This window comes from Lactuca serriola, chromosome 8, assembly GCF_051521515.1.
Source record: "Lactuca serriola cultivar US96UC23 chromosome 8, Lser_US96UC23_V15, whole genome shotgun sequence".
NCBI classification, from domain to species: Eukaryota; Viridiplantae; Streptophyta; class Magnoliopsida; order Asterales; family Asteraceae; genus Lactuca; species Lactuca serriola.
The window spans coordinates 261,211,519-261,223,084 of record NC_136415.1 but is presented as its reverse complement, the minus strand read 5'-3'; positions in this window follow the sequence as shown (position 1 = coordinate 261,223,084).

Here is an 11,566-nt window from a genome sequence, read left to right as displayed (position 1 = left end):
GGAAGAAATTCCATGAGGAGCTAGGTACTAAATTGCATTTTAGTACCGCATACCATCCCCAGACAGACGGTCAGAGCGAGCGGACGATTCAGACGTTGGAGGACATGCTTCGAGCGTGTGTGTTAGACTTCGGGGGTAGCTGGGATGCATATTTACCCTTAGCAGAGTTTTCCTACAACAACAGCCATCATTCGAGCATTGGTATGCCACCTTTTGAGCTGTTGTATGGTAGGAGGTGTCGGACCCCCATTTGCTGGGGAGAGGTGGGACAGAGAGTGATGGGTAGCATAGAGATCGTGCTTCAGACGACAGAGCAGATTCAGCAAGTTAGACAGAGGTTATTGACCGCCCAGAGCCGACAGAAGAGTTATGCAGACAGACGCCGATCCGAGCTTGAGTTTCAAGTCGGCGACTTCGTTCTCCTGAAGGTCTCTCCTTGGAAAGGAGTGATTCGATTCAGGAAGAGGGGCAAGTTGGGACCCCGGTATATAGGGCCATTTCGTGTGATTGCAAGGATAGGCCGGGTAGCCTATCGGTTGGAATTGCCAACAGAGTTGGGACAGATCCACGACACTTTTCATGTGTCGCAATTGAGGAAGTGCATAGCCAATGAGTCGGCAGTGGTTCCATTGGAGGATATTCAGGTGGATGCGAGCCTGAATTATGCTGAGAGACCAGTGGCCATCAGGGATCGGAAGATCAAGGTTCTGAGGAACAAGGAGGTACCTCTGGTGTTGGTCCAGTGGCAACACCGGAAAGGTTCGGAAATGACTTGGGAGCCGGAACGTGAGATGCGGGAGCAGCATCCGGAGCTATTTGCAGAGTGAGACTTCGAGGCCGAAGTCTAATCCTAGTGGGGGAGAGTTGTAACAGCCCGGAATCTCAGGTATTGTTAAATTATGTCTTTGGGGTGATTTAAGAGGGGACTCGGCGAGTTAGAGCCTAGACTCGCCGAGTAGGACCGCAGACCTGGTCGCGGGTTCGCGACTGGACTCGACGAGTCCAGATATGGACTCGGCGAGTCGGCGCTGTTCAGCGGAAACCCTAGCCGTTTGGTTTTGGAACGTATATAATGCACGTATAGGCCGTCATTGTCCGTCTTTAGTCGACTGAGAAGAACCCTAAACGGCTGTGGGCATCTAGAGCAAGATTGAAGGATATTAGGGCCTTGAAGAAATTGTTGTGCAAAGAGGAGAAGAGTTTTGGCTAAAGGAACAGCAAGGGATTCGAGTTCTGCGGTTTGGGGACACAGAGAGTGCGTTATTCAGGTAATATTTCGGATCTTTTCTGTTATGTTGATGTGCGCATGGATTTAGGGTTTATGGAACCCATTTGGTGATTAGATGGATTAGTACCTTGTTACCCAAACGATTATAACCCTGTATTAGGACCTTTAGAGGTCCAGGAGGTCCCATGCTTGTGTATTTCGGGACAATACTTATCTCAGGAAGCAGTTTGATCGACTACATGGCATGGACTCGCCGAGTCCGATGAACAGACTCGGCGAGTAGCTTGGAGATTGACTGGAACTCGTCGAGCTGTTCTTCAGACTCGGCGAGTGGAGTCGGGGTGGCCCCGCGATTCTTCCACGAGGATCTCGTCGAGCCAAGAGGGATACTCGACGAGTAGAAAGAGAACATCAGGGGAAGTTGGGGAGGACGTCGAGACTCGCCGAGTCGCCTTTGCACTCGCTGAGTCCGGTCAAGTTGACCGTTGACCAGAGTTGACTTACATGTAATTTCTTAGGGTCAGTTGTCTTGAAAGATAAAAGTATTAATAAGGGATATATGATATTATAGGGAGTCTGTAGCTCGGCGGATCGAGTGCGAGTGATTTCAGGAGTCGCTAGCTTTCATTGCCCGCGAGGTGAGTCTTCTCACTATACAGTACCCATAAGGGTTTGACTGTGTGACCGGAAGGTCGGATATGATATGTGATATGTATGCTATATGTGGTAAGCTATTTGTTATATGTGATATGTATGTCATGGGCCGGAAGGCGATTATGTTATGGGCCGGAAGGCAATAGGTTATGGGCCGGAAGGCAATATGTTGTGTTATGGACCGGAAGGTCGGCGTGGGTAGGACCGGAAGGTTTACCCAGCAGGGACGGAAGTCCCCTGAGACACATGGACTGGAAGGTCAAGGCCTGGAAAGGCGTATGTGCGTAAGTTGTAGATTGGGGAACTCACTAAGCATTTATGCTTACAGCTGTTATGTATGTGTTTCAGGTACCAGCGAGGACCGTGGGAAGGCGCCGGCGTGATCGATACACACTGAAGGATGTTTTTATGATCTTGGGATTTAGACAGTTTGTATTTGACATGACACTTAAATTATTTATGCCTTGTTTTGAATGGAAATACTTTATTTTTAAAATGAAAAATTTGTTTGAAAATTTGCGTTGTTACAGAACCATTTGAGGTGTCACACTTGGGGCACTAGGCACTCAAGCTTCATGAAGACATTCTACAACAAAGAGGTATGTATTCTATCTTGTTATATTCAATGTTTTGTATGCTAGATTAGGATAATACCTTGGATGTTCATATTTGCATGTATAATAGAGAAAACATAGATCCAAGGTATTTAGGGTTCCATGTACACTTAGGAGTGTTAGAATTCTCAAAACCCAACAGTGGTATCAGAGCCTAGGCTTGTTTTCTTGTTATACTTGCAAAAGTAGCTGAAAAATCGAGTTTTGATGCTGTCTGCCTAGCAGACTCGCTGAGTCCAAGGCTAAATGCATCCAACTCGCTGAGTTGGTTCGTGCACTCGACGAGTTGGACCCCCAAACAGCATAAATTCGACTTTTTGGCTGGAATTGGACTTGGAACATTACCCTAAGATGTTTTTGGGCTTATAAACTTGTTTTTGATGTGGTAATGTTCATGCTAATCCAATTTCAAAGATAATTGTCAATAGATTCATGTTTAGTATTAGTTTAAGGTTTAGACTAATTACATGAAAAAGATTGATTTGAATTATCTTGTTCTTATGAGTTGCTTAGATTAATAGAAAAGTTGAGTGAAATAGTTGTTTTCAATCCAAGTTAATCTAAGAGTTGATTCTAAAATGAGTTTTTGTAACTTGTCCTCAAGTTATATGAAAAGTCACATTTAAGTTTCATAAAACTCATAAAAGTTGGCAAAGGTTACAAAATGAAGAGTCTAGTTCTAATTAAATGGTTTTATGACTCCATAACTTGTCCTCAAGTTATGGAGGACCAAGAGTCTCTTCATTAAATAATAAATAAATAAATAAAGTGTAACCTTAATTAATTCCATAAGTTATAAAATAAAGAAAAGTTAATTCTTTTATTAGTTTAAAGTCTTCCATAACTTGTCCTCAACTTATGGAACTTGAAGAGTTTTTGGATTAAAACTACTTTAAACACATAAGTTATGTAATTAAATAGTTTTGAATAGTTTCAAAACTTGCCCTCAAGTTTTGGAATTTGAAAAGTTTTCACTTATGAATACTTTAATTCCAAGTTAGCCCTTAGAATTTTAAAAGTTAAAATTCAACCCTTATACTTTATAATATTATAAGTTAATAATATTTATATATATGTATAAGAGCAAGACAGTCTTACCGTTAGTAGGCCTCATTCACGAAGCCGGTCTATAAGGGGGTACAAGGTTACTGCCTATAAAATGGCAGTTTAATAGGTGTCCACTCTCACCCACCGCTTCCTTGACTAGTGGAGGGTCGTTAGCCGAACGGGTTTGACAAGACTATAATTCTCCCTTCATTAAAAGTATTAATAATAAATACTAAGTAACTAAACTCTTAATAATACCCAATCTTAGTTACTTAGGAAAATGTGAATAAGGTGCTAATCCATGTAATTACACTTTGCACTTTGTTTAAGTCGGTTAGTGGGACGTGTATGGTTAACCGGCACACTAACTCGTATTTAACAAGGTAGGCAAAGGATAACTTAATGTTTATCATAGTATCGATGGAGCGTGTGTGGTTAACCGGCACATCGATTGAGGGGTAAACACTTAAGGGTACCAAGTAATTTGCATGGTTACTTCACACCTTGTTTTGTGATCCTCAGCATCCCAGTCACAAAACCTGAAGGGCACACTCAAGATTGAAACATGCCATTGAACAGTTCAATGAATCTCAAAAGATCTAGGAGTTTCAAATCCAATTAAAACCTAATAATACATTTCATTTATCTTGGTGGAAATTGGTGAATCGTCATTCACCTACCTTCAAATATTTTATAGCTTGGATTACGACATCCCTCTTCTAAGTTATAAAATAGTTTGTTGGGTCGTAGCCTTAATATTTCATATTGGGTGTCATATTAAGGACTTCAGATCAACTATCTTGAATATCTCCCAAAAGATGTCTGGTTTGGACATTTGTGATCTTCCCAAATCTCTTGAAACAAGCTTTCCTAAATGAAGATGATGTCCTATGGAAATCATACTTCTTTCACCTCCTCCAATTATTATCCCTAACCCACAAGTTCAAGGTCACTCAAGCCCTATTGGCAAGGCAAGGTCTAGGTGTGATCACATCTTGGAGATGTAGTCACATATTGACAAGTCGGGAGAGTTGGGTGTCAAAGTCTTGAGAAAGTTGGTATTTCAATCACTTTCTAAGTCACATAGTGAGCTCCTTTGGGACTCCTATGAACCAGACTATGACAATACCCTTAATGATCTTATCTATTTGCTAAGATCAACTTCCTAAATCTTTATGGACATTGACAATGATGACATTGGATATCCAGTAAAGCTCTCTCTTCCCAATGGAAAGGGATCGGCCATAGTCAACTCGGTTGACCAAATGGTAAAGAGAAAAGCTAAGTCTGTGATAGTCCCGTGTACCATTACCAAAGGGTCCATATGTTTATATATTGCCAAAGGAAGGGGCATTGGTTGCGAAGCTGCAAAATTTACCTAAGGATGTTAAAGTCAATAGTTTGACTCTAATTCAAGTAAAGTCCACTATCTAACTCTGCTAAGTTTCTATTCTGAGATTCTTGGTACATCATGTGACTGGGTCACATGGTGATGTTTCGAGAATCAAAGAAAAGTGAAGAAACTTAAAGAAAGAATATGTTGAATCTGATCGCATAGATGGATTTCTATCGCATAGTTTGAAGATCGGATTCTTGAGCTACTTCTTACTTGGCCTTTGTTTTATCCAAAACATCACAACTTACCATAACTCCTAAAGAAAGAAGTAACTCCTAAGAAGTAGCTCAAGAATAAATAATCTCAACCAAGTTGGTCTTTGTTATCTATTCCTAAGCAATATAGCAATAGGGGTCGAAAACGACTTTTCGACAAAAGATTATTAAGAATAAATAATCTCAACCAAGTTCTAGTATATGTTACAAGGTTTCCGTACATATAAAGAGCGTCGAAATCCGAGTTATAACGAAGATGTTATGACCCGTCGAAGTTTCGCGACGAAACCGACACGATACCGGGAGGCGTAAATAGTGAATTTACGATAGAGAAAGATTTAGCCTTAGCGATCTAAATGAAAGTCGTAGTATATGTTAAACCGATAGTGTGCATAAAAAGAACATCCAAATCTGACTTTGTATGAGGAAGTTATGATTTTTCTAAGATTTAGCATAGCAGTGCACAGCCTGAAATCTGAATTTTAGATCGGTCGATTTTTTGCCAAAATAATCTAAACGATAAATGAAGATATCATTAATAGGAGTTAAACGATAAAAATACAGTCGAAAACGGAGCTCGTATGCGAAAGATATGGACGAAGCTTAGTCCCTACTCTTCGAGCGTTGCGAATTTGATACAGTTTTGTAAATCTGAGATAGAGTGAGAACTAGCCGACGGGATCTAAATGAAATATATAGTACTCGTAAATACCAACGCGTGGATATAAAGAACGTCAATACTAGAGCTCGTATGCGAAAGTTATGGACGAAGCTTAGTCCCTACTTTTCGAGCGCGGCGAATTCGATATAGTTTTATAAATCCGAGATAGAATGAGAATTAGCCAACGAGGTATAAATGAGAGTTGAAGATCTCATTAATAGGAACTCAACGGTAAAAAGACAGACAAAAATGGAGCTCGTATGCGAAAGTTATGGACGAAGCTTAGTCTCTACTTTTCGAGCGCGGCGAATTCGATACAGTTTTGTAAATCCGAGATAGAATGACAATTAGCCAACGAGGTCTAAATGAAAGTTGAAGATCTCATTAATAGGAACTCAACGGTAAAAAGACAGACAAAAACGGAGCTCGTATGCAAAAGTTACGGACCAAGCTTGGAGACTACTTTACTATACAATTCCTATAAATAAGAGATGAACTCTTCATAATTTCCTCACACCTTCAAACCTTTCTTTCTCTCTCTAACTTCTCTCTAACCTCCCTAAACCCCTCCCAAGTCTAGGGAACCTCCCTATCACGAGAAGAAAGCCCCGGAGCGCCCGGCGGCTCCAAGAAGAAAAGCTTTCGGCTCGGAAATGCTGCTCCAGCGAAGCCCAGTTTTTAATAAAAACCCGTTGTAAGTGAGTTACGCCTATACTATATTTAATATAGCTTTTATTTAATTATAATAACATTATTAGGACCTTAAAATAATTATTTGGGCTATTATTATGAGTTATATTGAGGCTCGCAACCTGTAGGTGTTTATTCGAACTGTGTGTTTATTTGAACTGTGTGCTCACCAGATGTACTCCATCCTCCACATGGTTTCCTTAAGGACATTTATTGCTGAGGAATCCCCTTAGCAGTAGTGTCCATCCTGATGATAGTCCTTAGACTAGGTCCCTTGTGTTAGATGTTTTAGGGACGTAAAGTGAGGATAACGGGAACTGGTAATCGGGTTTGTTTGGTTTGATAAAGCTAATAACTTATTTATTGTGGGTTGAAAACCCTATGTGCTCACCAGGCTCCCAAACCTGACCCACTCAGTTTCTTGTATTACAGGTAGTGGCGCATGAGCATAGATGTGATGTCTCGGGATGAGAGATTGATGGATTTTAGGCCTGTAAATACGGAATAATGTAGTAAGGCCTATGTTGTATTATTTATGCTTATGATCTGTATCGAACATGACATCCCGAGTCAAATGAAATACATTTCTACAGAAATGCTTTTGATAAATCTTTATCATATTTGTTTTGGGACAAATTCCGCAACACTTTTATTTTAAAATATTACCCTGATTTTTAAACAAAGCCTAAAAAATGGGTCTTTTCTGGCTGTGAAAATGGGGATGTCACATCTGTTGTCAACTGGAAGGCTCCACCGCGAGCCTTCGGTGCCTCGGCCTTCACTAGCCGACTCTCTGTAGATCGAGTAGCAGAAGGTGCAGATCCCTACATTGATCCCTGAAGTAACATCGAGCACTCGGCCTTCCTATGGCCAGTCTGGTTGCAATGGAAGCAAACCAAAAATCCCTTGGGGCAATACCTCGCAATAGTGAATTTTCGATAGAGCGAGACTTAGCCTTATCAATCTTAATGAAAGTCTTAGTATATGTTAAACCGATAGTGTGCATAAAAAGAACATCCAAATCTGACTTCGTATGAGGAAGTTATGATTTTTCTAAGATTTAGCATAGCAGTGCACAACCCCAAATCTGAATTTTAGATCGGTCAATTTTTAGCCAAAATAATCTAAACGATAAATGAAGATATCATTAATAGGAGTTAAACGATAAAAAGACAGTCGAAAACGGAGCTCGTATGCGAAAGATATGGACGAAGCTGAGTCCCTACTCTTCGAGCGTTGCGAATTCGATACAGTTTTGTAAATCTGAGATAGAGTGAGAAATAGCCGACAAGATCTAAATGAAAGATGTAGTACTCGTAAATACCAACGCGTGGATATAAAGAACGTCGATAATAGAGCTCGTATGCGAAAGTTATGGACGAAGCTTAGTCCCTACTTTTCGAGCGCGGCGAATTCGATACAGTTTTGTAAATCCGAGATAGAATGAGAATTAGCGAACGAGGTCTAAATGAGAGTTGAAGATCTCATTAATAGGAACTCAATGGTAAAAAGACAGACAAAAACGGAGCTCGTATGCGAAAGTTATGGACGAAGCTTAGTCTCTACTTTTCGAGCGCGGCGAATTCGATACAGTTTTGTAAATCCAAGATAGAATGAGAATTAGCCAACGAGGTCTAAATGAAAGTTGAAGATCTCATTAATAGGAATTCAACAGTAAAAAGACAGACAAAAACGGAGCTCGTATGCAAAAGTTACGGACGAAGCTTGGAGACTACTTTACTATACAATTCCTATAAATAAGAGATGAACTCTTCATAATTTCCTCACACCTTCAAACCTTTCTTTCTCTCTCTAACTTCTCTCTAACCTCCCTAAACCCCTCCCAAGTCTAGGGAACCTCCCTATCACGAGAAGAAAGCCCCGGAGCGCCCGGCGGCTCCAAGAAGAAAAGCTTTCGGCTCGGAAATGCTGCTCCAGCGAAGCCCAGTTTTTAATAAAAACCCGTTGTAAGTGAGTTACGCCTATACTATATTTAATATAGCTTTTATTTAATTATAATAAAATTATTAGGACCTTAAAATAATTATTTGGGCTACTATTATGAGTTATATTGAGTGTTATTTAACGTTTATATAATAGTAATAATAGCTTGACTATTAATTAGTCACGATTAACATTAAAACTAAACTCTAGTGGTATTAATACTAGGTTTTGGTCAAGGAAAAATTGTTTTGAGATAACGAAGTGCTGTTCAAGTACCGAGTCACCACCTAATCAAGTGAGTGCATAGTTACTTTCAGCTTACACATAGATATGAAGTATTTTATATAAATTACGTGCTATGTGTGCATATTATCTAAATACTTGCTATCTATGCTGGATAAACGTTTTATACATGTTTTCAATGATTTAAACTATATATGTATTTTATATCTACAAAATGTGTTGGGTAAAACATGGGTAGATGTAATAGTTGCTGTGTGACAAAATAAAATAATGAGAGGCCTCGTTATAGATGTTATTGATGATCCAGTCATCTAGTGGAGTATAGATGATGACCACGGACTATTCTAGACAGTCCAGTGGAACACTAGCAGGCTCGCAACCTGTAGGTGTTTATTTGAACTGTGTGTTTATTTGAACTGTATGCTCACCAGATGTACTCCATCCCCCACATGGTTGCCTTAAGGACATTTATTGCTGAGGAATCCCCTTAGCAGTAGTGTCCATCCTGATGATAGTCCTTAGACTAGGTCCCTTGTGTTAGATGTTTTAGGGACGTAAAGTGAGGATAACAGGAATGGGTAATCGGGTTTGTTTGGTTTGATAAAGCTAATAACTTATTTATTGTGGGTTGAAAACCCTATGTGCTCACCAGGCTCCCAAACCTGACCCACTCAGTTTCTTGTATTACAGGTAGTGGCGCATGAGCATAGATGTGATGTCTCGGGATGAGAGATTGATGGATTTTAGGCCTGTAAATACGGAATAATGTAGTAAGGCCTATGATGTATTGTTTATGCTTATGATCTGTATCGAACATGACATCCCGAGTCAAATGAAATACATTTCTACGGAAATGCTTTTGATAAATCTTTATCATATTTTTTTGGGACAAATTCCGCAACACTTTTATTTAAAATATTACTCTAATTTTTAAACAAAGCATAAACAAAATTGGTTTTTTCTGGTCGTGAAAATGGGGATGTCACAGTTGGTATCAGAGCATTAGTTTAAGTGAACTAGGAATTTGTAGGATTTCTAAACTTAAACTTAGAATGCTAAGCGATGATTGTGAGGTGTGAGCACTAGTTTATTTTAGGAATTATGCCTAAAATGTTTTTATGTGCTAAATTCTTTTTGCCTAACATGCTATTATTTGTTCGGATCTATGGTCTGTTGCCGACCGGATCTGGAAACCTTATGTGTTTAGGATTCTAAGCGTTTAACTACGATATTAGAACTAGCATATAAACGTTTCGGAGTGATAAGGATGATTTAAACGACAATCCTAAATAAAGATCTAGATTCACCTTATTTGGTGTATAGATCAAGATGGCAAGGACCTGTAGCGGAAACGTGAATGCAAATGGGAACCGAGATCAGCCCCCAGTGATACAGCAAATACCAGTCATAGTAGAAGTTGCACCCGAGCCAATCACAATGGCCGGAGTGCAAGCGATGATCCAGACGATGTTGGATCGTCAAATGGAGGAAACCAGACGTTTGCTCCAGCAAAATCGAGAGGAAGCGACTATTCAGATCGAACATCCCGAATTGAACAAAGGGCATACTGAGGAGGAAAACTACAGTGGGACTGTTGGTCAAGTCAAGCCACCAATAGTTCAACAAAACAACCAAGATGACGGATTCGAGAGGAATGGATGCAAGTACAAGGATTTTCTGACTTGCAAGCCCTCGACTTTCACGGGAAAGGAAGATCCGATCGGGGTCATGGATTGGATCTCGGAGATGGAGTTAGCCTTCATGACGTGCGGTTGCAAAGGAAAACTACAGACCACGTTTGCAGTACGTCAGTTTCGAGGAGGCGCTGTTCGCTGGTGGAATACCCTAGGGAAGACTTTGAGCCCCAATGAGCCCCTGCAACTGATATGGGCAGAGTTTCTGGTGCACTTCAAACGAAAGTACTGCTCAGCTTAAAACTTACTCGAGCTAGAGAACCAGTTCCTGACCTTGAAGAAAGGAAGCATGTCAATTGATGAATACACCAACAACTTCACAAAGAAGATGGAATTCGCCTTGCGTCTTGTTCCGGATGAGCTGACGAAAATCGACAAGTACGCAAAGGGACTTCCATGGGAGTACGCGGTGCCAGTGCGTCAGGCACCTGCTCTGGAGGCAGCTATCTGGGCTGCCAAGTCTGTGGAAGATATGATTAAGGAAGAGCTGCCAACAAGATTGAGGTTGGCGAAAAGAGGAAGTTTGAGGGGTCTACGAGGCCCAATAAGAAGATCAAGTATGGTTCAAAGGAGTTTAGCGGAGGAGGAAACAAAGTGAAATGGTGCGAGAAGTGCAAGAAGAATCACTTTGGGAAATGTAGCGAAGAAGTGAATTGCTACAAGTGTGGGAAGACCAGACATTACGCCAACGAGTGCACCGCCAGCAAAAGGGTGTCTTATGAATGCCGTGAAGAAGGGCATGTTGCTAAGGATTGCCCGAAAAAGAAAGAGGCGGCAAGACCAAACATTCCGCCAAAACCAAAGGCAAGAGCATTCCATATGATCCTAGACGAAGCAGCTGACGATGCAAGGAATCAGGAGTGAGGATGGATACATGGAGATCAAGTTATGAAGAAGCCATGTAGATAGTGTCATATGGTGTAGCCTATTAGAGGCATAATCTAGGGTGAACTTGAACACCCATGTAATCGTTTCAAGAAATAATATAAAACCTTCGTTTTGATATTTTATGTGTGATTTTCTTGTATGGTGACTTGGAAAACTGCGGGACAATACTTGGGACGAGTATGAGTAGGTGTGAAAGGTAGTAGAGGCCTATACTACCGGAAGCACAGGACTCACACTTGGATCAGGGAAAGTCACAAGGTTACCAAGAAACTAGTAATTGATTTTGTTTTAT